The 6,832-nt window shown below is 39.9% G+C and overlaps 1 long non-coding RNA gene across 1 annotated transcript in view; it reads right to left on the bottom strand.

Moving 5' to 3' along the window:
• Window positions 1-556: 556 nt before the first annotated feature.
• Window positions 557-6,832, bottom strand: part of LOC135106807 (uncharacterized) — a 76,510-nt gene continuing 70,234 nt past the window's right edge. Inside the window, exons 4-6 of the long non-coding RNA XR_010271473.1 lie at window positions 4,002-4,248; window positions 1,512-1,723; window positions 557-856 (exon numbers count right to left, since the gene is read on the bottom strand). This is a non-coding gene — a long non-coding RNA (uncharacterized LOC135106807). The remainder of the gene's footprint in view (window positions 857-1,511; window positions 1,724-4,001; window positions 4,249-6,832) is intronic.

Genomic DNA, 6,832 nt, shown 5'->3' with positions numbered 1-6,832 from the left:
TATTGCAGGCAATAGTGGGTATGCCCTTGACTCTTATCTCATGGTTCTAGTGAGCAATCTCACAACCCCAACCTCTCAGCCCATCACAGAAGTCTATAAAACCTATGTTTATTTCCAGCTACCACCTCTTCGTCTCAGCATTCACGTGTGGACCCTGAACCTGTAGTGCAGCAGATAGCTCAATACATTTTGAGCAGAATTGCTCTCCAGGAAATCATCCACAACTTCTACCAGCATAAAAGCAATAAAAGAAGAAAGACAGGTATCACTTACATCTGTCAGTAATCATGTGCAGAGTGAAAGATAGGTTTTCCATGTATCAATGCATACTAAATTAGAAAGATCACTGCAGCATTTCACTTCATCTATAAATGAAATAGCTTGAATAATACAAAAAATCTTAAAGTTATTGCAGGCAGAACTTGAGCAGGTGCAACAATTTATAATGAGTCTGAAGGAGATGTGAGACTTTCTGCATGGACTAACGAAGGCACAACAGGAGCTGGTGGCAGGAACAATGAGAGCTGATGGCAGGCACAACAAGATGGTGGTAGGCACAACAAGGGGTAGTGGCAGGCACAACAGGAGCTGGTGGCAGGCACAATCGGAGCTGGTGGCAGACACAATGGGAGCGGGTAGTAGGCACCACGGGAGCTGGTGGCAGGCACAATGGGAACTGGTGGTAGGCACAACAGGAGTTGGTGGCAGGCGTAATGGTTGATGGTGGCAGGCACAACGAAAGCTGGTAGCAGCCACAACGAGGGCTGGTGACAGGCACAATGAGGGCTGGTGAAAGGCACAACTGGAGATGGTGACAGGCACAACGGGAAGTTTTGTAGTCTCAGCAGCAATCTGCCTAAATACAAAGAGAATTTCTAGATTTATTCAGTCAGTTTATGGCTCATTCCACTGAAAGATTTAAGGTCAACACAAAGCATTAACACATTACTGATAATGTTTAAAAATATACAGTGCTTTTTATTATTTTTTTTACTTTACCTTGTTTATATTAATACATTATAATACCAAAGCATTTCACAATTCCTTTGTGCTGTGTTTCATGTTAGTGTTAGTTAACTGTGATATCTACAATGCCTTAGTATTATTTAAAAGTACAAAGAGCAATCTGTGTTGGTAAGCTTTAAGTTTTTTTTGTGGTGACCTGGTGGGAATTTTTGTATATATGTTTGTTTACATAGTCGAGCTTTACTATCCCTGAGCTACACTCGCTTATATGGATGTGTGTTTCTTTTTCCACATGTGCTACCAAAGGCTTTGATACTTGCTAATTATTTTATTTATAAATGAAAATCTACTATTGCACTTTTCCTATCATTTTACATAACTTTAATTAACACATTTAAATAGAATATTAATAGTTTGTAATAAAAACATACTGTTGAAAAATACAGCACATGATAAATGTATGTACAGTGTTCACAAGTATATACTGAAAAACAAAATTTAATGCATGTCATCATGAAACAAATGGTATACTCGTATTTATTCACCACTAGGGAACACCATCTGGATGATGGATGATTTGGAAAGTCAGGTCCTCATCCACTGTCAGTAATGAGGGTGCCTCACCCATAGAAACACCCAGCAGGCCCAGCAACACCAGCAGGTGAGGATCTTATGACTCATCACCACTGGTGAGGATCTTATGATCTCATCACCACTGCTGGTGGCTTACTGTGGTTCAGCAGAAGGCCAGACACTACTGGAAAAAAAAACAAAAACAAAAACAGAGTTCTTAAATTATTGCAGGAAGGAAATAACTTGGTATCTTGTGATGGCTGCTTTTATTGAGATTTATTTTTAATGAGCTGTCAACTTATTCATGTCACAGCTAATCCTCTGTGGCTGATCAGCATCAGCCAACAGTAGCATTTGACACAAGCTCACTAACAAGAGACACGACTATAGACGAGTGCCCACAAACATAGAGTCATTCACTGCTCACTGTACAAGAGCTTGGCCCGCACACACATACAGCCAAGGAGTCACTTTCCTGGGTATGGAGTGCATTATACACAACTAGCCTCCCTGGCAGGCTACTATGGAGACTCCTATACTATGTAAGTAGGCCAGGCCGTATGGCCGGTAATGACTCACTCTTCCCCTTAAGGCAATTGACCCAACCAATTGTTATTCCGCCTCAGTCTCTGCCAGATATTCTTGCCTGTCTTAGTACACCTGCTTCGTCTAAGCACTGGGTAGTGACTGGGAAAGCGTGTCACTCTGACTCTGCTACTATGAGGAAGGCGGATACAACACATACACCTGCCTGCCACTCTGCTCCTCACACTTGCTTATATGAATAAAACAATTTTACTTCTGAAAATTTTAATGATCAAATTATGAGGCTAGATGAATACTGATTACTTTATTGTCAAGAGCAACTCTTCAACTAAATACTGCATAAGATTAAATGGATAAAGGGAAGTAAGAAAATTTACAGGGGGAATATGAGTGACTTCGCGGATATTATCTTAGGAGCTTCAGGCTGGGTAGCTATGTTTCTGGGATGCGTCCAAGCCTCATCCCCAATCTCTCTCTCTCTCTCTCTCTCTCTCTCTCTCTCTCTCTCTCTCTCTCTCTCTCTCTCTCTCTCTCTCTCTCTCTCTCTCTCTCTCTCATTATTTTCTCATTCGTTTTTACTTCTTTCTTCGTTTTATATCGTGTTATCTTGTTGCACATAACATGCCCCCTTATAAGCAAAAATTTATGGAAAGTATACAAAAGCTTACAAAAATTTCATGGGCAACAAATTCAAAATCTACACACAACTAATCAGGCACATGATCATACTCAAACAAGAGGTGCACAGTCATAACAAAATATCAAAGATTACTACAGCACTGACATAATTAACTACTATAAAGGTCCCCACCCACGATCATTTTTTTCGTCAATTGATATAAATTTATTGACGTCAATAAAATTGAGGAAATCACTGTGCCCACACACGGTCAATGATTTTACTTCAATTTTCAGTTTGATTCATAATTTCGAGATGAAAGCATCTGTGGCTCTAGGAATAGTGCTTGCTCTGGACACTCCAAAGCGAAAGAAGGAGTAAGTGGGCGAAGAAATGGTATCTCTGTCGAAGGGAACTAGGATATACACTATTGCTGAGGGAATTAAGGGACGACGAGCCAGAGGATTACAGGAATTTCCTCAGAATGGACGCCGAATCTTACGACGAACTTCTAAATTTAGTGATGCCAGTGATAGTCAAACAAAATACTACCATGCGAGAAGCCATTTCTCCAAATGCGCGTCTCAGTATCACAAAAATTCTTTTGAAGATATGAAATTCCTCACCAGAACTTCTCCACAAGCTATCAGTCTGATTGTTTTGAAACCTGCCGAACCATCACAAGATGTCTTCAAGAACAGCAAATCATCAAGGCAGGAGTATACAATTCAAACACTTTATATTCAAAAACTTTGTTTTCAAATAAAGGGACAACTTTGCATACTAAAAGTAACGTAAAAAATTAAAGGAACATTTTTGCAAAAGTTATTGAGTGATAACTTCAATTCATTTATATACATTTACCTTTCTCTCGAAACAAGGATTTCCGTTCATTCTTTAAGTTTCCTAGGACACAATATCCTGTAATGGGTTTACGCTTTAATTTTGAAAATTTGAAAAATAATGTGCAAGTGGGTTTGCTTCCACAAAATTAGTTTCATTTGCGTTTTGAACGTTGGACTGAAATCCACGAGAGGTGTCCATGGATGAGGGAAGGCTGTGAGTACTGTGCATGCTGTTGGGTGTACTAGTCCTAGATAAAGTATCTGCATATGAGGGAAGGCTGTGAGTCGTAGATGAAGTAGGTGCATATACCACATTAGTCTGATTAATTTTAACTGAATTTCGACTGAGGTTGCCGCAACGACCCTCGAATAACACGTCATCGATTGCTTTTTTAGCAAAGAGCTGCTGCATAGGATCCATTTTGTGTAGTTGGTTGGCCCACGCTTTTTACCTTGGATGTCGTGTTCGTCTTCCAACGATTCTTTAAGAAGACTATTTCTTGCGAGTGTTATAAGCTCGTTCTTTTTCGCTTCCTCCCGGCGTCTCTTCGCAGCTGCTCCCTTCCCGGTCAGTGGTACTGACCTCTCTGCAGTTAAAGAACTGGTTGACTTCTCTTCATTAGACCTTTCGCTGCACGATTCTGTAGGAACCGCCTTAGTAGTAGTCACACCTTGGTCCAGCCCAACTGAACGCTCATCCTGAAAAATACAGAAAACCTTTATTAATTAAGGAAATTAATATAGGCTTAATATTTCAATAAAGGTTTTTTTGGAGTATTTTCCTGAAAATTTTGATTGCCAGTAGCTATATGGCATTAGTCGTATGATAGATTCAAGTCTTCAGCTTAAACTATTAACTTTAATATGTTTTCTTTAGTCTTTAGTCTTTATGTTCTATGTCTTATGTGCCAAGTGCATAACAGAGGTGTTAGTGTCTGGCATGGAAGCGTACATCCCTCGCTCTTTTTCTCGACTTAAACCTTCCAGACCTTGGTTTAACACAGCCTGTTGTTGTGCTATACATGATAGAGAGGTGGCCCACAAAAGATACTTGAGTTTCCCGTTACCAGAATCTCATGCATTTTATATTTCTGCCCAAAATCATGCCAAGTTTGTTCTCCAACTAGTCAAAAACTCCTTCATTAACAGAAAGTGTCAAAACCTTTCAAGATCTAACTCCCCTCGTGACTTCTGGCATCTAGGCAAAATATCTCCAATAACTTTGCTTCTTCTTCCTTCCCTCCTTTATTTCAACCAGATGGCACCACTGTTATCACGTCTATTTTTAAAGCTGAACTCTTCACTCAAACCTTTGTGAAAAACTCTACCTTGGACGATTCTGGGCTTGTTCCTCCCTCTACTCCACGTCTGACTACTTCATGCTACCTATTAAAATTCTTCGCAATGATGTTTTCCATGCTCTTGCTGGCCTAAACCCTCGGAAGGCTTATGGACCTGTTGGCGTCCCTCCTATTGTTCTCTGAAACTGTGCCTCTGTGCTTGCACCTTGCCTAGTCAAACTCTTTCAGCTCTGTCTGTCAACATCTACCTTTCTTTCTTGCTGGAAGTTTGCCTACATTCAGCCTGTTCCTAAAAAGGGTGACCGTTCTAATCCCTCAAACTACCGTCCTATTGCTTTAATTTCCTGCCTATCTAAAGTTTTTAAATCTATCCTCAACAGGAAGATTCTTAAACATCTATCACTTCACAACCTTTTATCTGATCGCCAGTATGGGTTCCGTCAAGGTCGCTCTACTGGTGATCTTCCGGCTTACCTTACTGAGTCTTGGTCATCCTCTTTTAGAGATTTTGGTGAAACTTCTGCTGTTGCTTTGGACATATCAAAAGCTTTTGATAGAGTCTGGCATAAAGCTTTGATTTCCAAACTACCCTCCTACGGCTTCTATCCCTCTCTCCGTAACTTCATCTCAAGTTTCCTTTCTGACCGTTCTATTGCTGCTGTGGTAGACGGTCATTGTTCTTCTCCTAAATCTATTAACAGTGGTGTTCCTCAGGGTTCTGTCCTGTGACTCACTCTCTTCTTATTATTCATTAATGATCTTCTAAACCAAACTTCTTGTCCTATCCACTCCTACGTTGATGATACCACCCTGCACTTTTCCATGTTTTTTTTCATAGACGTCCAACCCTTCAGGAGGTAAACATTTCACGCAGGGAAGCCACAGAATGCTTGACTTATGATCTTTCTAAAATTTCTGATTGGGGCCGAGCAAACTTGGTATTGTTCAATGCCTCAAAAACTCAATTCCTCCATATATCAAGTCGATACAACCTTCCAGACAACTATCCCCCCTTCAATGACACTCAACTGTGCCCCTCTTCTACATTGAACATCCTCGGTCTGTCCTTTACTTATAATTTGAACTGGAAACTTCACATCTCATCTCTAGCTAAAACAGCTTCTATGAAATTAGGCATTCTGAGACGTGTCCGCCAGTTTTTCTCACCCCCCCCCCCCCAGCTGCTAACTCTGTACAAGGGCCTTATCCGTCCATTTATGGAGTATGCTTCACATGTCTGGGGGGGTCCCACTCATACTGCTCTTCTAGACAGGGTGGAATCAAAAGCTTTTCGTCTCATCAACTCTCCTCTAACTGACTGTCTTCAGCCTCTCTCTCACCGCCGCAATATTGCATCTTTAGCTGTCTTCTACCACTATTTTCATGCTAACTGCTCTTCTGATCTTGCTAACTGCATGCCTCCCCGCCTCCCGCGACCTTGCTAAACAAGACTTTCTTCTTTCTCTCACCCCTATTCTGTCCACCTCTCTAACGCAAGAGTTAACCAGTATTCCCAATCATTCATCCCTTTTTCTGGTAAACTCTGGAACTCCCTGCCTGCTTCTGTATTTCCACCTTAATATGACTTAAGTTCCTTCAAGAGGGAGGTTTCAAGACACTTTTCCATCAATTTTTGACTACTGCTTTGACCCTTTTATGGGACTGGCATTTCAGTGGGCTTTTTTTTTTTTTTTTACTGGATTTTTATTGCCCTTGGCCAGTGTCCCTCCTACATAAAAAAAAAAAAAAAAAAATATATATATATATATATATATATATATATATATATATATATATATATATATATATATATATATATATATATATATATATATATATATATATATATATATATATATATATATATATATATATATATATATACTGTGAGTATGCAGTCTGACACCGTTAGTTTTTTATCACTCGGGACAGAAACGTAATCACCAATCTTGTGATCATGATTGCATTGTTTGGATGTCAAA

This window comes from Scylla paramamosain, chromosome 14 (assembly GCF_035594125.1).
Source record: "Scylla paramamosain isolate STU-SP2022 chromosome 14, ASM3559412v1, whole genome shotgun sequence".
Classification (NCBI taxonomy): domain Eukaryota; kingdom Metazoa; phylum Arthropoda; class Malacostraca; order Decapoda; family Portunidae; genus Scylla; species Scylla paramamosain.
The sequence above is the reverse complement of the archived record's forward strand: the minus strand, read 5'-3'. Positions and strand labels throughout refer to the sequence as shown.